This window comes from Giraffa tippelskirchi, chromosome 10 (assembly GCF_054371585.1).
Source record: "Giraffa tippelskirchi isolate mGirTip1 chromosome 10, T2T-mGirTip1v1.2.pri, whole genome shotgun sequence".
NCBI classification, from domain to species: Eukaryota; Metazoa; Chordata; class Mammalia; order Artiodactyla; family Giraffidae; genus Giraffa; species Giraffa tippelskirchi.
The window spans coordinates 52,857,602-52,883,691 of record NC_137284.1 but is presented as its reverse complement, the minus strand read 5'-3'; positions in this window follow the sequence as shown (position 1 = coordinate 52,883,691).

Genomic DNA, 26,090 nt, shown 5'->3' with positions numbered 1-26,090 from the left:
CCACAGTTTGCTGACCTTGGCCGTGGGTTCCAGTACTGGGCCTGACTGTGATCTCTGTCTCCAGGGAGGACTTTTCTTCTTTGTTAGTCAATGAGCATTAAACTTCTGGTCGGCATGATCTGTCTGTAGACTCACAACCCATCACATCAATGGGCTGCATATTATTTCCTGTGTTTCTACTGTTTTATTTCTGTCCCACAGGGAAGTTGATCACATTTTTGAACACAGCTAAGGTTTTTTATTTATTTTTATAATTAAAAATTTCTTTCTTGTGGTTAAAGTCATATAATATATAACATACTATTTCAACCACATTTAAATGTACAGTTCAGAGGCATTAAGCACATTCACGTTGTGAAACTCTCACCACCATCCATCTCCCAGATTTTTCACTTTCTTAAATTGAAACTGTCCCCATTAAATACTAACTCATCATTCCCCCTCCCCACAGAGAAAAACAAACATCAAACAAATACCACATACATTAATGCATATATGTGGAATCTAGAAAAACAGTACAGATGAATCCATTTGCAAAGCAGAAATAGAGACACAGACATAGAGAACAAATGTGTGGACACCAAGTAGGGGAAGGGGAGTGGGATGAATTGGGAGATTGGAATTGACATATATACACCAGCTATGTTTTCCAAATTGTCTCTAGATGATCTTCATCCATCAGGAGTAGCACCTTGACTGTTTAAATCTCTTGCATTATGGTGGTTAGCAGGGGTTGAACAGAGGGAGGAAATGGGAATTTATTGCTTAATGGGGATGGAGCTTCAGGTTAGGAAAGTGGAAAAAGTTATAGAGATAGATGGCAGAGATGGACACAGAACATGAGTATATTTAATGCCACAGAATGTACACTTAAAAACAGTTAAAATGGTATGTGATGTGTCATGTATATTATACCACGATAAAAAAATATGAAAAAAAAAGTTGAATTTAATTATGACTTGACCCAAAAATGATTAACAGTGATGTATTGAAAACTGGACACATTTTTAAAAGAGTTACAGTTGCAAGGTAATTGTTGTTGTTTAGTTGCTAAGTTGTGTCCAACTCTTTTGCAACCCCATGGACTGTAGCCTGCCAGGTTCTGTCCATCAAATTTCCCAGCCAAGAATACTGGAGTGGGTTGCCATTTCCTTCTCCAAGCAAGGTAATACACTCATTAAAAATGCTAGTAAATCTGAAGCCATATTTACTGCACCTCCAGAACAGAAATAATCTGCAATTTTTCTCATCAGTGTAAAGGATAAAATGTCAAAACAACAACAACTGGGATAGAACACAGGTTTCTGGTGACCTCATACCATATTTACAGCCATCAGTTTTCACCTTCTGGGTGTGTATTTTCAAGCAGTTACTAATCCACATAAGAGAGACCTCTCCAAGCCATTCATTCCAGTTGTGTCTGTAGAGGTGTGATGTACTTGTCCCAAGGTCTTCCTGAAATCCTGGTACACAGACCTGTTGATCAGCCTAGGGACTGTATTCAAAAAGTCATCACTCTTATTGAGCCTAATGATTTCTGCTTCATTTTCTATGCTCAGTTTTGATCAAGACACTTTGTTAAGTGTCTGTGATGTGTAGGTCATTGCAGAGGTTGCCAGGAAGGCAAAACAATCCTTGTCTTGAAGGGGTTTTTATTGTATTAAGAGAATAAACTATCCTTTATATGACTAATTTTGTAACATTTGTAAGATGCACTTTAATGTTACCAACCAATGTTGGGACTTTCTTCAACTTTCCTCTTGTGTGTGTGTGTTTGAAGTTTTGTGTCCCCAAACTGTCCACATAGAGTACATCACCTTGCATCCTGTAGACCAGGCCAACAAGGCTCAACGATCCTGTGGACCTGCCTTCTCAGAGCCCTTGCCCGGAGCTGGATTTCCTCCTACCCATTTCATTTCCATCCAATCTGAAGATCTGATCCTTGATGTGGAAGTTGGATACAGAAGAGAGGGAGAAAGTTTTCTCTATGGTTTATCAACATTTTTATGCTCACTCCATCAAGTTGCCCATCCCTTTCATTTGCTTTGTCTTCAGCTTACCTGAAAACACCCCCACCCAACTATCCTAAGTATTTTTATGACCATCAGTTCATCTTTGACTTTAGAATTTCTTCTTTTCATGGTTTCCCATGTCTTTGCCCTTTAGAAGAGAAAGCACACCAGAATAGAGATGTGGATACTATTCTTGACTATGCCTTTTATTTGTTGCATAAATGTGAAAAATTCCTCAATGTTTCTGACCCTTGAGTTCCTGCTCTGTAACACAAGGATCATAACAATTATGCCAGCTACCCGATGGTGTCAACTTGAGGGTCAAAAAAATGTGAAAATGTCCTTTGAAAACCACAAAGAAAGTACAAAACTGCTGCATGGTGTTTTAGTAAAATTCTTACCATTATTTAAGTTTTATAACTCAAAATTGGCATTCACAGCAGCATGTCTGGTAAATAAATGAGTTTGAATCTAATTAAATGGTAACATTCTGCTATTTTGATTCCTCTGCCTTTGCAATCTGGAAGGCAGTTGTCTCCATCAGCATCCTTGGCTCGACTTTATTACACCATGCTTCTCCAGGGATCATCTCAAAGATGGTATCCCAGAAGTTGACATGAATCCCTCAAAAATACCATGTTAGGAAAGATAGGCAAGGACTTTCCCCCAGTTTTATTGGCTTCATTTTTGCCCCTTTGACAAATGAGCCAGAGATTTGTAAATATAAAGTTCTTTTCAGTCCATGTGATTTATTTTAAAAGAATATTATCCTGAAGAACTTCACAGGTCCCGTACCCATGACATTTAAAAGCATCTATCTTTTCATCTTCAGAGACAGGAGCCAAGGGAGTGCTGGCAGCATCATCTCTTCATCAGGAGGAGGGCACTTCCACATAAGAGGCCGAATCCCCAACCCTCGACCGGAGCCAAGACCTAAACTGGGATGTCAATGTTTCTACGCTTAATTTTGCTGAGAGTTTAATTCTTGGCTGGTTCAGATGATGTCTTTGGTTTGTTATCTGCACTTCACCTGCAACAAGCAATCCTTATCAAAATAATTCCACAGGTCTCCTGCCAGCTTAAGCTATCTAATCATTCCTGTATATGTGTAACTCATCACATCTCTAAAGATGTGGTTTCTGTTTATTGTGCTTTTCTTTTATTGTGCAGTAATCTGTCCCCCATAGCAAGGCAAGTTAGTGAAGACTGGATGGGGAGAGAATTTGCAACCAACATTCTTAAAAGAGAAAAAATGAGAGTCTATAAGTATTAATCATGTCCACTAAAAAGACAGAATGCAGAAAATGATGACAAACGACAGTTTGCATCTTAAATGAGTAACAGGCAATTGAGTAAAATTACTTTCTCATCAATCCTTACTTATCAGCAATGCTATAAACCTTGTCTCAGGAATTTCAATGACGTTTCTCTCTATTTTTGCTCCAATGCAGTTGATAATGCATTTTAAGAGATATTCTTGCTTATGTATATGATCCTCCATTAAAACATTCAATATTTATCTGATGATGAGTAGAATTATTGAATAACTTCTCTGGAGGCCTGGTGCTTGGATGTTTGATGTGGGAATGGCCTTGGGTGTTTGCCGACACTCTCAGCTTGGCTTTGTAGGTGCTTCTCAATTTACATGTCCTGTAGATGACAGCATGGTGTCCTGACAACAGCACTCACCACTGCACTCCCTTAGTCAAGGGATTAATAGCCTTAGTTTTCTTTCTTTATTTATTTTATTGAAGTGTAGTTAATTTACAATGTTGTATTAATGTCTTCTGTACAGCAAAGTGACTCAGTTATACATATATATGTATATATGTATATATATATATACATATATATACACACACACATATATAACTTTTCATATTCTTTTCCATTGCAGTTTATCACAGAATATTGAATATAATTCCCTGAGTCACTGTGCTGACTCATGACATTAGTAGGTAGGCCATCTGTAAACATAAGCGGCCCTAATTGGCCCCAAGTGGATAAGACTCACTGGTTTCCAGGCAGGGCCAGTTCAGTCCTCTCACTTATCTGCATGCTGATTTCCATTTGAAGCAAAGATGATATTCTCTGGTCTCACTGAGTAGGTGTCTGTACTTAAAAAAATAGTAATTTATTTGTGTCAGTAGTAAAGAACCTACTTGCGAATGCAGGAGACGCAAGAGATGTCAGTTTGATCCTCAGTCCATAAGATCCCCTGGAGGAGGGCATGGCAACCCACTTAAGTACTCTTGCCTGGAAAATTCCATGAACAGAGGAGGCTGGTGGGTTACAGTCCATGGGATCACGAAGAGTCAGACACGACTGAGCAGGCACACATGTGCTATACAGTAGGAACGGGTTGTTTATCCATCTTATAGATAATCGTTTGCCTCTGTTAATCTCAAACTCCCATTCCTATGGAAAACAGTATGGAGGTTCTTCAAAATTTAAAAAATAGACTTTCCACATGATCCAGCAATCCCTCTTCTGGGCATATACCCAGACAAAGCTGTGTTTTGAAAAGATACATGCATCCCGATGTCCCTTGAATCATTGTTTATGACAGTCAAGATATAGAAGCAAAGTAAATGTCCACTGACAGAGGAATGGCTAAAGAAGTTGTGGTGTATGTATATACGTATATATATATATACACAATGGAATTTTACTCAGCCATGAAAAGAATGAAATAATGCCACTTGCAGCTACATGGATGGACCTAGATATAAGCAGACCAAGTAAAGTAATCAGCCTTCGTTTTCCAGCCAGTAAAGTGGAGGAAATGACAGATACTTGTTGGGTGATAAATAAGATGTTCTCCCAGGGCCCAGCCAGACTGTGATAATGATTAATCATTCTTCTTAAGAGCAGCCTGGAGTAGCCTCACTTCTGTGGGAAAGCATCTCATGCAGACATGTCAGCCATTTTTCTTTGCTAGAAAAAAGTATAATCTGAGAGCTTTGCCTTCTTGCCTGCACTTTCACTGATCTCTTCTAAGCTCTTTTTCTAAGGCCTCTTGCCTGGAGCTCTTTTACTTTTGTCTTCCAACCCCAGTTTCCTTCCTAACTGTTCTCAGTAGGAGTGTATCACTCTCTGTATATCAGGGCTGAAATTCTTGTGCTTATGAAAAAATGTTACAGAAAATGTGCCTGTGTCTTGGCATTTCTTGGAAAATTTCATGGTTGTGTTTATTTTTTCTGTCCTAAATAAGGTAAGATTCTGGCATCTGTCTGTAACAGAAAATCTCAACTGAACTCTCATAAACAAAAAGGATTTATTATCTTATCTGACAAGAGAAGAGGAAGCAGGAGGGCCTCAGGTTGACTAATTCAGGGGCTTAATAACTTCATCAAAGATCCTTGATACAAGCCACTTTTTCCCAGGAGAAAGACTTCCTGGGCTGGTTGGCTTGGATTCTATCTCCTGGATAGAAGCTTTTTTTTTTTTCATGTGTCCTTCCATGGACCAGACCCCAGTCTATGCATCTAGACTGACATATTTGAATTGTTTATCTTGCTGGTTCAGTGGTGATTTTTCAACTCAGTTCAGTTGCTCAGTCATATCCAACTCTTTATGACCCCATGGACTGCAGCACACCAGGCTTCCTTGTCCATCACCAACTCCCGGAGCTTGCTCAAACTCATGTCCATTGAGTCAGTGATTCCATCCCACCATCTCATCCTCTGTTTTCCCCTTCTCCTCCTGCCTTCAATCTTTCCCAGCATCAGGGTCTTTTCCAATTTGTTCCATTAAGATGTAAAGTCACAAGCCCCTGCAGAACACAGAGGGTGGACTGACTGCCCTATGAATCCTTTCCTATTGGAAGAAAGTGGAGGAAGACAGATGAGAGAACTTTTTGTGAGATCTGCTTAATATTTGGGATTGAGCAAGCAGTCTCTTTGAGAAGTTAATATGATTGGGGTCCCTGTGCAAGTCAGAAATGGCTACACAGGAAACCCTGAGCCTCTTGTTCAGGACCTCACTCCCTGCCACAGACTGAATGCCTGTGTGCTTCCAGATTTGTAACGTGGAATCTGGCCCCCAAGGTGATAGTCTTAGGAAGTGGGGTTTTGTGCTTAAGTTACGAGGATGGAGCCCTCCTGTTGGCATTAGTGTCCTTAAAAAAGAAGCTTGAGAAACCCTTCCCCTGCACTGCTCTCCCACCACATGTGGACACAGTGAGAAGATGGCCGTCTGTGAACAGGAAGGGGCCTCACTGGATGTCGGGTCTGCTGGACACAGCCTCCAGAGCTCTGAGAAGACAGTCTGTTGTTTATATGCTGTAGCCCAGAGTACTCTGTTTATCAGCCTGGGTGGACTACTGGCCTCCAGGAACCATGCCTGGGGTGACTCATCTGCTGTGGCCCAGGTCCCTAAGTCCAGACTGGGTGTCGGGAGGTGGAAGGAACAGGTCACCTTTTGCGACTCCTTAGCACAGGCAGTGGCTCTGAGACTGTCCTTGGAGGGGCTGCAGGCATGGGCGGCCCTAGGTGTCCAGTTCCATAGGGCAGGGAACCTGATTACCTTAGCACTCATCATATAGCATTGTCTGTGATTGTACATGCTTCCATACTATTCTCTGTGGGAAGAAGGGGTGAGGCAGAAGGACCACGGTGAGTAAAGTCAGGCATAGGTGATGGGAAGTTCCACCTTTTGTAAATTGGTGAGTCACGTCATCTCTCTGAGTCTTGGTTTCCTCCTCCGTCCCAGGGCAACCATGCTGAGAGAGGGTCCATGGCCACTGGGCTGTGGTGCCTGGACCACCTTGTGCTCCCGTGAACCTCACCCCCCAACCCTCCTGACAGAAAGCGGGGGCTACCTTTTATTTAGCCCAAACCTAATCTCTCAAATCCTTAAGCCTTGATCTCTCTTTTGACCCACAGAATTCCCAAATCTGGTGCAAGTTTGTGTAATTCGTGTGGAAGGTGAGAATGAGGGAAAAACCCACTAAAATCTTTGTCAGTAGCAAACTGATCACTTTCCATACTGTTTTGTGTCTGAGGGAGAATGATGACATCAAGAGAAAGGAAGCAACCAGAAGGTCAAAGTTGCTTGATGAGGAAAAGTTGAGCAGAATAATCAAGCTAAAGGGACCATCCTGCTCTGCTGCTGCCACTGGGGATGGAGGGAGTCAGGATCCTTTCCCACACAGAAGAGATGTTCATGGAGCATTTTCTCAGACTGCGTTCACAGAGAGGGTTCTCTTATCCAAGTCACACATCTAAGGTATGTTTGTACTATGTAGGATGGCAAAGATGATTCTGGATGATGGGGGTAAGGACAGACCTCTGGGGCCTCCGAGTGCCATCTGCTTAGTGGGACTCAGGGTGGGCAGAGGCTGGCTGACCTTGACATCAACTTGGGAGGGTAGCAGGTGGGTCTCTGACATCGATATGGGACCACATATGACACGGGTGACACTTGAAAGGCAGGGCCAGAGCCAGGCCTGCCTGAATAGTCAGCCTGGAAGGCAGAGCCCATGTCCTTTCATGGGCAGTGAAGTGTGGCCTGGAGCATCCCAGCGTCTCATCCTACTGTATTTGGAGTTGAAAGCAATTCTGGAGTGGTGGCTGAGGAGCGGGGGTTCCTGATGACATTGGGTTGCCTCTCCAGGGGTTTTGGGTGCCCACAGAGAGCTGTGCTTGACTGAACAGGCCCTGCTGGGGCCTCGTCCTGCCAGTGGGCCAAGGGCCAGTGACCTTTTCCAGCATCCAGCGCCGGTCACTAAGGAGATGCTGTCACCACCTCCCCCTTAGATTCCCTAAGCCGGGGTGGTGTCAACGGTAGCAACTGCAGAGGATGATTCCAGCTTTTAGAGCTGCTGGACACTGGATCACAACTGTGTCACTTCATTGTCACCATCTCACAGTGAGGTAAATGCTACTATTACTCCGTTTTGCAGCTAACAAAATTGAAGCTGCGGGAGGTCAGACAGTGGCCTGAGTTCCCATGAATGGTCACACCAGCAAAGCCAGTGTGTCCACCTCAGTAGTTTTAACCCTGACCTACTCGGCATGAAATGGAAACAGTGACAGGCTTTATTTTCTTGAGCTCCAAAATCACTGTGGACACTCACGGCAGCCAAGAAATTTAAAAGACTCTTGCTCCTTGAAAGGAAAGCTATGACAAACCTAGACATCATATTAAAAAGCAGAGACATCACTTTGCTGACAAAGGTCATATAGTCAAAGCTACGGTTTTTCCAGTAGTCATGTGTGGATGTGAGAATTGGACCATAAAGAAGGCTGAGTGCCGAAGAAGCGATGCTTTTGAACTGTGGTGCTGGAGAAGACCCTTGAGAGTCCCTTGGACAGCAAGGAGATCAAGTGTGTCAATCCCAAAGGAAATCAATCCTTAATATTCATTGGAAGGACTGATGCTGAAGCTGAAACTCCAATACTTTGGCCACCTGATGCAGAGAGCTGACTCACTGGAAAAGATCCTGATACTGGCAAAGATTGAAGGCAGGGGGAGAAGGGGGTGACAGAGGATGAGATGGTTGGATGGCATCCCCAATTCAATGAACATGAGTTTGAGCAAACTCCTGGAGATAGTGAGGACAGGGAAGTCTGGTGTGCTGCAGTCCACGGGGTCGTAAAGAGTCAGACACGACTGAGAGACTGAACAACAACTCAGATCGCCTGAGAAGAGTGTCTAAGTTCCTGTGTCTGGTCCCCCTCGGGCTCCACAAACCTTGACCTGGGTGGGAGGTGCCCTCAGCTCTTCAGTGCAGCCTAGAGCAGCCCTGCCTGCCAGGTGCCTGGACCCTTCTGGGCTGGCTCTCACAGTGGTCAATGCCAAATCCACAGGCAGGGTAGGACCTTTAGCTGCTTTTTTCTTCAGCTAAAAGAGTCTTTTCTAGGCAATTGCAGGCATCAGGTGGTAAGAAAGACAATTGCTGTTTTTCTAGATCATTTTTCACATCCATTACAAATGCTTTTCTGTTTTCTCCAGAAATTTCCTTTCATCTTCCCATTTTTTGCAAGGTTTGTTGATCTTCTCACCAATCCATTGGTTCTTCACCCTTCATTCTACCTTCAGAGTTTATCTATTCAAGACTCCGCTTACTATTTTATGAAACAAAGCGTGTCTCATTTTCCATTAAATATTAATATCAATATAATAGACCTGAGCCATAAGAGTTTTTAATCATCTCACTTTGGATCATTAAATCCCATTTCAGTTCATTTAGGATGTCAATAATATGAATTATAAAAGGTTCACTGCTCAGGCTTTAGCATCACAAGAAAATTACATTTTGCCATGATTTCATCTCATGATTTCCCTATATGTTTACCCAGAGCATAGATAAATAGATCTGAGTATAGGTTTTTAGATAAAATGTTATTATTAGGATGGATGAAAATCCATTTTTGCAGCCTATAACTAATTATGAAATGGAAGATGCTGATGCCGACTATCAGAAACTAGTGATCATATTTCTGTCAACCCAGGGTAATTTTCCCTCCAGAGCAGAAATGAGTTGAAAATCTCAGTTTCCATATCAGAGAGCATGTGAAACAGAACAATGAAAACCAGGAAAGAATAAGAAGACAGTTTTGTGGTGGAAAGGTGGAAAGGCCTGAAAATAATCTCTGAATAAGCCATGTGAATTGATACATGAGAAGCCCACCTTAGGGTTTAAACAGCAATTTCAACCCAGCCTTGGATGTAGGATTCACCTCACATAGCAAGATGCCAGGTTTATTCACATGCCATTCATATTATAAAGAAAACTCAGAGTTTTCAGGGGTCAAAACAGAACAACTGGGCAGTTCCAGAAAGCTTCCAATCTCAAGTAATCAGAAATGTAAAGGTCTTACCAACAAAAGACATCAAAACTCCTACTGATTGAATGATGCCAAGGCAGCCACGATGGGAGACAACGGTCGGTGCCAGGCAGTGTCAGAGTCTGATGATACATGCTTTAAAACATGCTGGAACCGACGAGCTCTGGATGAGAGGCATTCTAGTTTCTTCTAGATATGTTCTCTGGATAATACAATGCTTCAGGCTCCTTCAAAGCCAGACTGCTTCTCTGAGTATTAACAGGGGGAGGATGATGGAAAAGACAAGATAGCAATTGAACCACAGTGGATGTCAGATTTAAACTGGATAAAACTCACCTGTCAAAGGATAAGGAGCAGGAAAACAAAATCAACAGGTGAGATTTTTAAAGGATAAATCACTGTGGATTCATGATTCACCCTGCAAACAGAAGTCACCTTCTTAACTGCCTGCCTGCATTCTTTCCCATCCCTGCCTCCCCTTCTAGAAATTCACTGAGTGCCAACTAGATTCTGGGCAGAATACAAGGCAATGACAGTAAAAGGCTGAATTACCTAAACAAGGCACCCATCTTGCGCTTCTCACTTTGGAGAGGTGGGGACAGATCAAGACCAAGAATTTAGGAGACCTCGTATTTTCACTTGTGCCATGTTTGATTTTAGCCAAGTTTCTCCACCAACTTGGGTTTAGATTAAGCTAAGCTGTGTGCCCATTTCTCATTTAGCATAGGAAGCTTTGGTGGCAGCTGTCCTCTGTTAACAACTGTGGGTGAAATAGAAAAGTCTTATTGCTTTGCCAGGCAAAGGGAGACACCATGCTAACGCCCTCAAAATTGTGTCACTGGTGGGCATAGTGAGGGGTTTTACAGTAATGGTTCAAAGAGGGAGCGATCAGCTGGTGGATAGTTATCTGATTGGTTAGTGGTGAGGTAATCAGGAATCACCATCATCAACCTTCTGGTTCCAACTGGTCTGGAGTCTATATGCTTGTGGGAGGCACATCCTTAAATTTTCCCACTTGGGGGAGGTTTCAGCCTTTGCAAACAGCTCAGAGATATTGTGAAGTTTATCCCTTGAGGGGGAACCAGGACCCTGCCCCAAGGCTGCACTATTGTTAACTTGGCTGCTCCTCCCTTGTCTCTGCATCCTCTGCCTTCCCTGATTAGTGTTTGAATCTGCCCATTAGAACTCAGGCAAAGATCATGGAGGCTGAGTGAAGTCCGTTTCCTGTAATCAAGAGATGGAGGAGGCAGAAAGGCTTCCAAGCCCAGGAGCCCCACAGGGTCCTGCTCAGTGTCTACAACACAGGGGATAAAAAGAACTAGGGTTTGGAATCCCGATTCCATCCAGACTATGTCAGTTTCCTGTCTTTGAATGAATTATTTATCAGTTCCTCAGTCTTCGAGGCAGAGATAAAAGTACTTGGGTTTCTCAACTGTTCAAGGGTGAGTGGGCACCCCTGTATTGTTCGTATATAATTGCTGAGTTGACAGGCCAGAGAATTCTAGGATAAAAAAAATAATTTCTCTAAGAAACATTTAATAAACAGTGTATTGAAGTAATTATACAGTAAAATGTAACAAACATTAAGTGTAGAACTTGATGCTTATTTATAAATCATTCACACTTGTGCAGCCATCATCCAAATCTAGATCTAGAATATTCTAGGTGCTCCTGGGACTCAGGAGCCATTCCACAGTCCCCACCAGCTCATTACCCTGCCCTGAAAGTTTACCTCTATTCTGACTTTGTCACTGTCTTGTAGTTTTGCCTCTCATAGAAACTTGTACTAGAATCACGCAGTATTTTGTGTTGGTCTTCATTTTCTCAATAAAACATTTGTTGTGTTCATACTCGTGGCTGTGTTGTGTTTGCTCTAAGCTGTACAGCACTTCATTGTATGAATAAACCAGACTCTATTTTTCCATTCTATTTTTTTTTTGACAGATTTCTAGGTTGTTTCCAGTTTGGGGCTATAATGAATAGAACTGTTATAAACATTCTTGTATATGTCCTTGTGTGAATTTTTAGGCATTTTGTTAGGTATATGACAGGAATGTCTGGCTGACAGGGTCACACACAGTTTAGCGGATGCTGCTAAATTGTCTTCCAAAGTGATTGTTTCAACTTATATTTCCATCAGCAATTGATGAGCCTTTTAGTTTATCTACATACTCTGAGCACTAGGCATGGCCTTAGTTTAAAATATTTTTTCATTCTAATGAGTGTGCTTTGTATCTCATTGGTTTTATTTTGCATTTTCCTGCTAGTCAATGATGTTGAGTTCCTTAGCATATGCTATTGATCATTTGGATTTTTTGTTGTTGTTCTTGTTGTTGAAGGATCTAGACGAAGTTTTGCCCATTTTAAAACTGGGTTACTTATTTTTGTTCATTTGTGGTGGTGCGTTGAAATGACATTTGCTGCGTATTAGATGGCTGGGTTTGTGTGCATCAGTTTCTGGATTTTATCTGTTCTACTGGTGCTGTTTTCTGTCTTTGCATCAATAGCACAATATTTTAATCAGCTTTATGCAAGCCTTTCTAGCCCGCGGTGTAAATGTTTCAGCTTCATCTTTGTCAGGGTTGTCTTTATTTCCAATTCTTTGAATTCCCACATGAATTTTAGAATAGGCTGTATAGGCTTATTGATTTCCACTAAAAAAGTCTACTGGGATGCCTGCTGAGATTTCATTGAATATATAGATCAATTTAAGAATTGACTTTTTAGTCTCCCAGTCCTTGAAGCTGGAACAGTTGATTCTTTTGATTTGTGAAATCTGTATTTCCTAATTTACCTGGTTGCTAAAATTTGTCAGCGCCAAATTGATACTTGTGGCATTTCAGGGTTGTTGTGGGCATGATCAGAGTGGTGATGGTTTTGAGTTCCTGGCTGAGAGAGAGCAAGGCAACCTCTGCCTCTTGTCTCAGCATTAGCACTAGTAGTAAACAAGCATCCTTTGCACAGTAAATTCAGTGCCGTGTTTTTTTGAAGTTTTGTGCTTTCTGTTAGTAATTTTTCTGTTTAAAATGGTCCCCAAGTGTAGTGCTAAGGTGATGCCTGGGGCTCTTCAGCACGAACAGATTGTGATACATCTTGTGGAGAAAATACACATTGGTGAAGCTACGTTTAGTCATAAGCTATACAATGTTAGTCATGAGTTCAACATCAATGAATCATTAACATATTAAATAAGGAGTCTTCAAATAGAAACACACTTAAAACAAGGTTATGTATTGACCACTTGACAAAAATATTGTGACCAGAGATTTGCAGTAATCTAACTTCAAATTTCCCCAAAGAGCAATGGTCAGTATTCACTAAATCAGTGTTTGCAGACTTTATAGAACATAAGTACTGTAAACAAGGATTGACTATATTTCCCTCTGTAAATTTGGCTTTAAAAAAGCTAAAGTATAGTTGATTTACAATATTATATGTTTCAGGTGTACAACATTTTACTCTTTCTAAAATTATTATGAGCTAATGTCTATAATCCCCAGTGCTGCACAGTATCTCTTTGTTGCTTATCTACTTTATACATAGTAATAGTTTGTACCTCTTTATCTCCTACTCTCATCTTTCCCCTCTCTCCTTTCCTGTCCCCACTGGTAACTACAGATTTATTCTCATATCTGTGAGTCTGTCTCTGTTTTGTTACATACCTTCAATTGCTTTAGTTTTTAGGTTCCACATGTAAGTGGTATCATTCAGTATTTGTCTTTCTCTGTCTGAATTATTTGTAAGCATAATACCCTCTACACCCACCCACATTGTTGAAGATGGCATTATCTCATTTTTTTTTTTATCACTGGGCAATATTCCATTGTATATATGCCACATCTTTCCCTATTCATCTGTTGATGGACACTTAGATTGCTGCCTTATCTTGGATTATAACCCCCTATATATTTGGAGCTTTAGTTTTTATTGGCAAACTTCAGTCTTTTTCTGTGCAGAGGTTTGCTCATGTTCTATTAGTGTTCCGTTTTTGGTTTCTTTTTGAAATTTAAATTCCTATTTGTCACTTGTATACAGAAAATAATCATTTTTGTATAATGATCCTGTGTCTGGTGATGTTAATAAGTTTGCTTATTAGTTCTAATAGTTTGTAGATTATTTTGGATTTCTCTCCATATACCATTATATAATTTGTGAATAATGTAGTTTTACCTCTTTCCTCCTCTCTCCCCCATTTCACATCTTTTTATTTTTCTTGGCTTTGTAACTCTGGCTATGACTGCCTCTTGTTCTTGTCTTGTTCAGTCACTCAGTCATGTCTGACTCTTTGTGACCCCATGGACTGTAGCACACCAGTCTTCCCTGTCCTTCACCATTGCCTGAGCTTTCTCAAACTCATGTCCATTGAGTTGGTGATACCATCCAACCATCTTGTCAACTGCCTATGAAGTATCAAATATAAGTGAGGACAGTGGGTGTGATAGTTAATTTTATATGTCAACTTGACTGGGCCATGATGCCCAGTTTTTGGTCAAATACCAGTCTAGATATTGCTGTAAAGGTAATTTTTAGATGTGACTAACATTTAAATCAGTGCACTGTGAATAAAGCAGATTACACTCCATGATGTAGGTGGGCCTCAGCCAGTTATCAGGTGAAGGTCTTAAGAGAAAAATCACTGAGGTCTCCCAAGAAAGTAAGGATCTGCCTGTAGCCTTCTTTTAGAGACAACAGTTTTCTCCTATGTCTCTATCCCTCTGAACAGCTCTGCAGATTTCAGACTTGCAAACCCCATGGTTTTGTGAGTCAATTCCTTAAAATTAATCTCTCTCTACCAAAAATATTAATTTTTTGTTAAATGCTACTTATGAGATTTAGGAATTTCTTTCTACTCCTAGTTTACTGATTTTTTAAAAAAATTATTAATAAATATTAAGTAGTAGCAAATAGTTTTGTTTACTATTAGTTGTAATGCTTGTATGATTTCTTTTCTCTGTCCTGTTAATGTGGTAAATTAAAATGTTGATTTTTCAAATGTGAAACCAAATTTTCAGTCTTAGAAACTTATTCATGATCTTTTTTCTTTTGTTGGGGGGGTGGTTCTAGGTTCATTCACCTCATTAGAACTGACTCAAATGTGTTTCTTTTTATATGGGTGAGTAATAGTCCATTGTGTATATATACCACAACTTCTTTATCCATTTTCATCTGTCGATGGACATCTAGGTTGCTTCCATGTTCTAGTTATTGTAAATAGTGCTGCAATGAAAAATGGGATATGTGTCTCTTTCAATTTTGGTTTCCTCAGGGTATATGCCTAGGAGTGGGATTGCTGGGTCATATGGTGGTTTTATTCCTAGTTTTTTTAAAGGAATCTCCATACTGTCTTCCACAGTGGCTGTATTAATTTACATTCCCACCAACAGTGCAAGAGCATTCACTTTTCTCCACACCCTCTCCAGCATTTATTGTTTGTAGACTTTTTCATGATGGCCATTCTTACCGGTGTGAAGTGATATCTCATTGTAGTTTGGATTTGCATTTCTCTAATAATGAGCGATATTGAGCATCTTTTCATGTGTTTGTTAGCCATCTGTATGTCTTCTTTGGAGAAATGTCTGTTTGGGTCTTTTTCCCACTTTTTGATTGGGTGGTTTTTCTGGCATTGAGTTGTATGAGCTGCTTGTATATTTTGGAAATTAATCCTTTGTCTGTTGTTTCATTTGCTATTATTTTCTTCCATTCTGAGGGTTGTCTTTTCACCTTGCTTATAGTTAACTTTGCTGTGCAAAAGCTTTTAAGTTTAATCAGTTCCCACTTGTTTACTTTTGTTTTTATTTCCATTACTCTAGCACACGGGTCATAGAGGACCTTGCTTTGATTTTTGTCATCAAGTGTTCTGCCTATGTTTTCCTCTAAGAGTTTTTATAGCTTCTGGTCTTACATTTAGGTGTTTGATCCATTTTAAGTTTATCTTTGTGTATGGTGTTAGGAAGTGTTCTAATTTTATTCTTTTACATGTAGCTGTCCAGTTTTCCCAGCACCATTTATTGAAGAGGCTCTCTTTGCCCCATTGTATATTCTTGCCTCCTTTGTCAAAAATAAAGTACCCATAGGTGCATGGGTTTATTTCTGGGCTTTCTGTCTTGTTCCATTGGCCTACATTTCTGCTTTTGTGCCAGTACTATGCTGTCTTGATCACTGTAGCTTTAGTATAATCTAGTCAGGAATGTTGATTCCTCCTGCTCCATTCTTCTTTCTCAAGACTGCTTTGGCTATTCGGGGTCTTTTGTGTTTCCATATGAACTGTGAAATTTTTTGTTCTAGTTCTGTGAAAAATGTCATTGCTAATTTGATAGGGATCGCATTAAATTTGTAGGTTGCAGTTGATAGTATAATCATTTTCACAATGCTGATTCTTCCTACCCAGGAACATGGAATATCTCTCCACCTGTTTATGTTGCCTTTGATTTCTTTTGTTAGTGTCTTATAATTTTCTGTGTACAGTTCTTTCATCTTCTTAGGTAAGTTTATTCCTACATATTTAATTCTTTTTGTTGCAATGGTGAATGGGATTGATTTCTTAATTTCTCTTTCTGATTTTTCATTGTTAGTATATAGAAATGCAAGCGATTTTGGTGTATTGATTTTGTATCCTGCAACTTTGCTAAATTCACTGATTAGCTCTAGTAATTTTCTGATACTATCTTTATGGTTTTCTATGTACAGTATCTTGTTATCTGCAAACAGTGAGAGCTTTGCTTCTTCTCTTCTGATCTGGATTCCTTTTATTTCTTTTTCTTCTCTGATTGCTGTAGCTAGGGATTCAGAGCTATGTTGAATAACAGTGGCGAAAGTGGACACCCTTGTCTTGTTCCTGGTCTTAGGGGGAATGCTTTCAGTTTTTCACCATTGAGAATAATGTTTGCTGTAGGCTTATCATATATGGCCTTTACTATGGTGAGGTATGTTCCTTCTATGACCATTTTTGGAAGAGTTTTAATCATAAATAGGTGCCGAATTTTATCAAAGGCTTTTTCTGCATCTATTGAGATGATCATATGGTTTTTATCTTTCAATTTGTTAATATGGTGTATCACATTGATTTATTTGCATATACTTAAGAAACCTTGCGTCCCTGGAATAAACCCAACTTGATCATGGTGTATGAGCTTTATGATGTGTTGCTGAATTCTGTTTGCTAAAATTTTGTTGCAGATTTTTGCATCTATGTTCATTAGTGATATTGGCCTGTAGTTTTCTTTTTTTGTGTTGTCTTTGTCTGGTTTTGGTATCAGGGTGATGATGTCCTCATAGAATGAGTTTGGAAGTGTTCCTTCCTCTGCAATTTTTTAAAGAATTTCAGAAGGCTAGGCATTAGCTCCTCTCTAAATGTTTGATAGACTTCTCCTGTGAAGCCATCTGGTCCTGGGCTTTTGTTTTTTGGGAGATTTTTGATCACAGCTTCAATTTAAGTGCTTGTAATTGGGTTGTTCATAACTTCCATTTCTTCCTGGTTTGGTCATGGGAGATTGAACTTTTCTAAGAATCTGTCCATTTCTTCCAGGTTATCTATTTTATTGCCATATAGTTGTTCATAATAGTCTCTTATGAACCTTTGTATTTCTGCATTGTCTGTTGTAAACTCTACTTTTTCATTTCTAATTTTGTTGATTTGGTTATTCTCTCTTTTTCTCTTAATGAGTCTGGCTAAGGGTTTGTCAATTTTGTTTATCTTCTCAAGGAACCAGCTTTTAGTTTTGTTAATCTTTACTATTGTTTCTTTCGTTTCTTTTTCATTTATTTCTGTGTGGATCTTTATGATTTCTTTCCTTCTACTAATTTTGTGGTGTTTTTGTTCCTCTTTTTCCAGTTGTGTTAGGTGTAAAGCTAGGTTGTCTGTTCGATGTTTTTCTTGCTTTTGAGGTAGGATTGTATTGCTATAAACTTCCCTCTTAGAACTGCTTTTGCTGCATCCCAAAGGTTTTGAGTTGTGGTGTTTTCATTGTCATTTGTTACTAGAAATTTTTTGATTTCCCTTTTGATTTGTTTAGTAACATGTTGGTTATTTAGAAATGTGTTGTTTAATCTCCATGTGTTTGTGTTTCTTACAGTTTTTTTTTCTTGTAATTGATATCTAGTCTCATAGCATTGTGGTCAGAGAAGATGCTTGATACAATTTCAATTTTCTTAAATTTCAGTTCAGTTCAGTCGCTCAGTCGTGTCCGACTCTTTGCAACCCCGTGAGTTGCGGCACGCCAGGCCTCCCTGTCCATCACCAACTCCCAGAGTTTACCCAAACCCATGTCCATCGAGTTGTTGATGCCATCCAACCATCTCATCCTCTGTCATCTCCTTCTCCTCCTGCCCCCAATCCTTCCCAGCATCAGGGTCTTTTCCAATGAATCAACTCTTCGCATGAGGTGGCCAAAGTATTGGAGTTTCAGCTTCAACATCAGTCCTTCCAGTGAACACCCAGGACTGATCTCCTTTAGGATGGACTGGTTGGATCTCCTTTACTGAGGTTTGATTTGTGACCCAAGATGTGGTCTATCCTAGAGAATGTTCCATGTGCACTTGAGAAGAAGGTGTATTCTTCTGCATTTGGATGGAATGTCCTGAAGATATCAATGAGATCCATCTCATCTAATATATCATTTAAGGCTTGTGTTTCCTTATTAATTTTCTGTTTTGATGATCTGTCCATTGGTGTGAGTGAGGTGTTAAAGTCTGCTACTATTATTGTGTTACTGTCAATTTCTCCTTTTATGTCTGTTAGTGTTTGTCTCATGTATTAAGGTGCTCCTATGTTGGGTACATAGATATTTACAATTGTTATGTTTTCCTTTTGGATTGATCCCTTGATAATTATGTAGTGTCCTTCCTATCTCTTGTAATCTTATTTATTTTAAGGTCTCTTTTGTCTGATAGTAGGATTGCTACTCCAGCTTTCTTTTGCTTCCCATTTGCATGGAATATATTTTTCCATCCTCTCACTTTCAGTCTATATGTGTCTTTAGGTCTGAAGTGGGTTTCTTGTAGATAGCATATATATGGGTCTTGTTTTTGTATCCATTCAGCCAGTCTGTGTGTTTTGGTTGGAGCATTTAATCTGTTTACATTTAAAGTAATTATTGATATATATGTTCCTATTGCCATTTTCTAATTGTTTGGGGTTGATTTTGTAGATCTTTTTCTTCTCTTGTATTTCTTGACTATATAAGTCCATTTAACATCTGTTGTGAAGCTGGTTTGGTGGCAGTGAATTCTCTTAAATTTTGCTTGTCTGAAAAGCTTTTTATTTCTCCATCAATTTTTAATGAGATCCTTGCCAGGTACAGTAATCTTTGTTGTATCATTTTCCCTTTCAGTACTTTAAGTATATCCTGCCATTCCCTTCTGGCCTGCAGAGTTTCTGCTGAAAGATCAGCTGTTAAGTATATGGGGTTTCCCTTGTATGTTACTTGTTGCTTCTCCCTTGCTGCTTTTAATATTCTTTCTTTGTGTTTAGTCTTTGTTAGTTTGATTAATATGTGTCTTGGCATGTTTCACCTTGGGTTTGTCCTGTATGGGACTGTTTGCACCTCTTGGACTTGATTGACTATTTCCTTTTCCATGTTGGGAAAATTTTCAATTATAATCTCTTCAAAAATTTTCTCATACCCTTTCTTTTTCTCTTCTTCTTCTGGGACCCCTATAATTCAAATGTTGGTATGTTTGATATGGTCCCAGAGGTCTCTGAGACTGTCCTCAGCTCTTTTCATTCTTTTTACTTTATTCTTCTCTTCAGAAGTTATTTCCACCATTTTATCTTCCAGCTCACTGATTCATTCTTCTGCTTCATATATTATGCTATTGATTCCTTCTAGAGTATTTTTAATTTCAGTAATTGTGTTATTTGTGTCTGTATGCTTATTCTTTAATTCTTCGAGGTCTTCGTTAATTGATTCTTGCATTTCCTCCATTTTGTTTTCAAGGTTTTTGACCATCTTTACTACCATTATTCTGAATTCTTTTTAAGGTAATTTTCCTATTTCCTCTTCATTTATTTGGACTACTTCTGTGTTTTTAGTTTGTTCCTTCATTTGTGCAGTATTTCTCTGCCTTCTCATTTTTTTTTTTAAGTTATTGTGTTTGAGGTCTCCTTTTCCCAGGCTTCAAAGAAAGTTGAATTCTTTCCTTGAAGAATGTTGAATTCTGTCTTCCTTTTGGTTTCTGCCCTCCTAAGGTTGGTCTGGTGGTTTGTGTGAGCTTCGTATAAAGTGAGATGTGTACTGAGTTTTTGGTGTTTTTTTGTTTTTTCTCTGATGGGCAAGGCTGAGTGAGGTGGTACTCCTGTCTGCTGATGATTGGGTTTGTATTTTTGTTTTATTTGTTGTTTAGATGAGGCATCCTGCACAGGGTGCTACTGGTGGTGGGATGATGCTGGGTCTTTTATTCAAGTGGTTTCTTTTGTGTGAATTCTCATTATTTGATACTCCCTAGGATTAGTTCTCTGGTAGTCTAGGGTCTTGGAGTCAGTGCTCCCACTCCAAAGGCTCAGGGTTTGGTCTCTGGTCAGGAAGGAAGATTCCACAAGTGGTTTGTAATGGCATTAAGTGAGATTTAAAGAAATATCCAAAAATGAGAAGCCAAAGATGAATCCCAGACAAATGGCAGTTACAAAATTAGGCAAATAATAATTAAAATAATGGAATATACACACATATATATACACCCATAAGCAAAATCAAAACAGTCCAACAAAAATAAAGTACAGTAGATTGACCCAGCGAACAAAGGAAATCAAAAATTATATCTACCAGTTAAGAACAAAACTAAATAAAGCACAAACTGGACAACAAAACTAAAGCAAGGTGCCAAGTCGGGAATAAAGCAATGAAAAGAAAACTAACAAATATGTTGAGAGGAAAGGAGAGAAAGAAAGAATAGATATGCAAAATTAAATAGAGGTAGATAAAGAAGATTTATAGACCTTAAAGGTTAACTGCAAGGGGAAAAGAACAGTAGGAAAAGCAAACAAAGGAATAAATGTATAAAAAATAATAGTAGGCTTAAAAAATTAAAATTAAAAAAGGAGAAAAGGAAAGAAAAAAGAGGAAAACTCCATAGAACTTCAAAGGCCCAACTTAGAGACAGAGGTTTATGACAACAATCAAAATGTGACTGGGGCGGGGGGTGTGCGCAGGGAAAGCTCAAAGCTTAATTGGATTTCTTAGTGCCAATAAAATCAACAACTACAACGGGGGGGGGTGGAGAAAAAAAAAAGAATCCAAAAGAATCTACAAAACAAGTCAAAACATAAGAATAATAATGTTTTTCTTGAGTCACTGCTGTCAGAGTCCTTTCCCACGCTGGGAGTCACAGTCCACTTCACCTCCCTAGGATGCCCTCCAACACTGTGCTGATCTCTGGACCTGCTGTGGGGGCAGCTCAGATTTTAATCTGGTCCTGCTCCTGTGTGTGCTTGCCTTCAATGTCCACAGCTGTCATAGCTAGTGTGTTTTCTTTTGTTTGAGCTCTCAGTGTTCTTTTATATATTCCATGGACACAGAGTCTGCCTAGTTGATCATGTGGATTTAATCTGCAGCTTGTACAGCTGGTGGGAAGGTTTTGGGTTTTCTTCCTTAGCCACACTGCCCCTGGGTTTTAATTGTGGTTTTATTTCCACCTCTGCATGTGGGTCTTCCTCTGGGGTTTAGCTCCTGAGACTGCCCTGAGAACTTGTGTCTGCCCTAGTGAGGGCCAGGTGTGGAGGTGGAGCAGCTGCTTGGGTCACAGGGGTTCTGGCAGCACCAGGTACTCAGAGGGGTTGGCGGCTAGGGCAGCAGGAAATATAGTGCTCTAGAAGGGTATGGCAACCAGTACTGGCCAATATGCCTGGAGAACTCCCCTGACAGAGAAGCCTGGCAGGCCACAGTCTACGGGGTCGCAAAGAGTCGGACAGGACCGAAGCAACCCTGAGCATATAAACACAAGACTTTCTTTTTTTAGCCTGTGGCAGCTCTGTCCCAGTGAGAGTTGAGCTTGAAGGTGGCGCAGCTGCTTGGCTTGTGGGGACCCTGGTTGCACCAAGTGTGCATGGACATGGACTACCTCTGCCACAGGAGTTATGGCCCCATCAGAGTCTTTTTTCAAGCCTCTTGTAGCTGGCGATCAGAAGGCCTCTTTGACCAGTCTTTCTCCGTGGCTCCGCCCGCCCACTCAAGTCCTTAGAGGGCTCCCTTGCCTGGAGTCCTTCTCTGTTGTTCAGCCTGTCAGGCACACGGAGGGGCCCCTCTGACTGGGCGTCAGGCACATAAAGGGGCACCCTGGGTGGGGTCCTTCTGTAGTTCAGTGCATCAGGCGGTTGATGGGCCAGCCTCTCTATTGTTCAGCTGCCAGTGCTGGCCTGTGGAGAGAGGCTATGGTGATGGCTCCACCCCCTACATGTGACTCAGCAGTATCGCCTTACTTCCATGGCTGCCTGGCTTTCCTCCACAGGCATTTCCCACCGCAGTCTCTTCCCTCATATCCCCTTGACCTGTCTCTCTGCAGTCAACAAAAGCCCTCACCCTGGGATTGCTCCACAATCCCCTAAACTCCAGCTCCCAGCGGCTGTCCCTTCCAGGGGACCCGCGTTCCTGTCTGGCATATGTATGGCTGTGGCAAGGACTGTGATTCTCATGCCATTTAGGCTGCCACAGATCAGCTGTTTCACTCTCAGCCTTAAATGTTTCTCCTCTGACTCAGACAATTGCCCGGATGTGGTGATCGGACCCCTGCGTCAATTCCCCCACCCACCAAGGGCAGGTCCAGTCCTACTAATACTCCTGTTTTTCCCCCTAGTTCCTTCATCCTACCGAGTTTTGCGTGGTTCTATATGTTCTTTTCCTCTGGTCAGGTCCTCCTGTCTGTTCTCAGCTGCATGCACTTCTGTGTCTGAAGGTGTGTTCCTAATGTATCCGTGGAGAGAGATGCACTCCATGTCCACCTACTCCTCCACCATCTTGTTCTCTCCTGATCTTTTTGATGTATCGGAAGTTTTGATGTTTTGTTTCTTTGGTCATAAAAACATTGGCCATTTTTGCCATGTCCTTTTCTGGATTTGTGATCAAGATTATCCTAGACTCCAAAAATGAGCTGTTAATTATGCACTCTTTTTCTATTCTCTGGAAAAGTTTATAAAGATAGTTGTACATGTTACTTATTATCTTAATGCCTGTAGAATCTTTATTTCAGTGTCTCTTTTAGATAGAAATATTAATAAGCTGTACTTTAATTTTTCTTGACCAGTCTTTGCTAAGGATATCAATTACATTAGTCTTTGTCTTAAATCATTGTGTGCTATAATAAAATACCGCAGACTGGGTGGCTGAGAAACAAGAGAAACATTTCTCATAGCTCTTGATGCTGGAGGTCCAAGATCAAGGTGCCAGTATATTCAGTTTCTGGGAGTTTCCTCATTCATATGGCTGTCTTTTCACTGTGTCCTCAAGTGGTATAAGGGGTAAGCAAGAGCTTGGTGTTTAAGTGCTTCTTTTCTTTCTGGCATCTTGAGAGAGAGATGTTAGTTAGATCATTGATTTTTAGTCTGACTTCTGTTTAACCTCCTCCCTTTTTTCAGGCTTTTAAGAGTATTGATTCCCTTTTAAAATCGCATTAGCAATATCCCACAAATTTTAATACATTATATATTTTTTACTATCTAGTTCAATATATTCTAATTTTAATTTTGAGTTCTTCTTTGATCCCTGAGATATAAAGACGTGTGGTACATAATTGTGAAATGTTTGGAGATTTTTCTGGTTCTTTTTAAAATTTTTGATTTCTATCTTAATTCAACTGTGGTCAGACAATCTATACTGTATGACTTTAGTTCCCCGAGGCTTGGATTATAGTTTGTTATGTAAATTTCTGTGAACATTTGAAAAGAATGTGTACTTTGCAGTTTGAGACTTGAGCACTTCATGTATGTCAAATGGATCAAGTATTAAGAACTACTCTGTACTATTGATTTTGTGTTTGCTTTTTCTATTGGTTACTGAGAATATGTATTTAAAATCTCCTGTTGTGACTGTGGATATGACTATTTCTCATCTTAGTTCTCTTATTATTATAATTTTTGCTTTTGTATTTTGAACCTCTGTTGTCAGGCACACATATATTTAAAATTTTTATGCCTTAATAAATTTGTCCCTTATTTCTATGTAATGTCATTGCTTGATTTCTCATATTATTCCTAGTTCTAAAATCTACCTTGTTGAATATAAAAATAGTTACTTCATCTTCCTCATGAACAGGGTATGCAAAGTATATCTTTTTGCATCCCTTTCACTTTTATATATCTGTGTATCTGAATTTAAAATCGGTCTCTTGTAAATAACATAGATAAGTCTTGATTTTTTAAAATGAAATCTAACATTCTTGATTTGTTGGAAACACAAATTTGGGGGGCATGCCCAGACCTACTGCACTATAAGCTTCACATAATTCTGGCTTATGCTAAAGATTGAGAAACACATCTCTAGATTTAACGGTATACATGTAGTAAATTAAAATGTTGATTTTCAAATGTGAAACCTAATTTATAGTTTATCACATCTAAACCAAATGTATATCTTATCACAATCAGCCTTTAAATAATATTATATAATGTAAGAGTCTTAGAGCAGTATAATCTATTACTGCTATTACTGGAAACTGCCCCCGGGTCTATTGCACTTTAGCCTGGACAAAGAGTTCTCTCAACCATTCTTTAAATATGAGAAGTATTTGAATGTATAGCCTTTCCCCCGTGTTAAACAGCACAGGTATATTTAGGTATTTCCCGGCTACACATGGCTTCTCTATTTGACGGCATGTTCATCCTTCTACACATGCTCAGTAACCTGAATGATTCAGGCTTATCTCACCTCCTTCTTAATTATGGGGGAGGATTATCATGATTTGACAGAAATATCTGATTTGATGGGTCTTGTCTCTAACAGCTGCCAGAAGTGTCACCTTCAACCTCATGCTTCGAAGATGAATTTGAGAATACAGTCATTCAATTACATTCACCTTAAGATTCACAACATGGCTTGGGCCATGATTTGGGAATGATTGTTAATATAAATCCACTTTGGAAATAGGTACAAGTACAAATTACAGGATTTCAGGGTGCACTTTGGTTTTGAGGAATTTTTTTAACTGTTATAAATAATAAAGGATGCTAAAGATGCATATTCAACTGGATATAATTAAAATCCCCAAGGTTGTGGTTTTTAAAAGCTGAGATTCTGAGATGACTAGCATACTTAGAGGATGTCCTTCCTTCTGTTTTCTCTTTCCCACTTCTGCTCTCCTTCCCACCTCCTTCATCCTGCCCAACTCACAATCAATTCCTCAATCCTTAGACTTTGATATCAAACACAGTCCTGGGTGGTGGGGATAAGGGACTCATGAGAGGATTGACAGAGTCAAATATGATAAGAAGCTGACACGTGCCGAGGACACCCAACCCTGAGCCCCAGGGGAGGGTCAAGGCTGTCCTTCATAGGATCGCCATGTCCCGACGGTGATGCCAGGGACATCCTCTGGACACCAACACCTCATTAAATCTCAGAAACAGAAACAGAGTTTTGGGTGAAGTAGAAAAGAATAGCTTTATTGCTTTGCCAGGCAAAGGGGGCCAGCAGGCTGATGCCCTCAAAACTGTGTGTCCAAACCTGGAGGGGATAGTGAGAAGTTTTATAGTAATGGTTCAAATGCAATGTGATCAACTCGTGGACATTCTTCTGATTGGTTGGTGATGAGTTAAGTGGGAATCAGAATCATCAACCTTCTGGTTCTACCTGGTCTACATGCTTGTGGGCAGCATACAATTAACTTTCCCCATCTGGTGGGGGTTTCAGCCTCTGCAAAAGGTATTGTTATGTGTGTCCCTAGATAGGGAACCAGGACTGTGCTCCACAAGGCCATTTGACCATTTCCCCCTTGTCTCTGTGTCCCTTCCCTTCCTTGATCAGCGACAGTTTGAACCTGCCCCTTTTCCTTGGTGCTATGTCTTTGGCCACACCACATGACGGGTGGGATCTTAGTTCCCTGACCAGGGATAGAACCTATGCCCCCTGCATTGACAAGTGGAGCCTTAGCCACTGGGCCACCAAGGAAGTCATGAGGGTTGAATGAACCTATTCCTGTAATAAGAAATGGGGTTCACAGAAAGGCTTTTGTGCCTAAGAGCCCCAAAAAGCCTTGCTTGGTTTCAATGGGACACATTTTGCCCACTTGTGCCATCACTCCATGACCTCAAAATGTTTGCGACTTGGCAATAGCTATCTTGGGGGTCAGTGATTTAAATAAA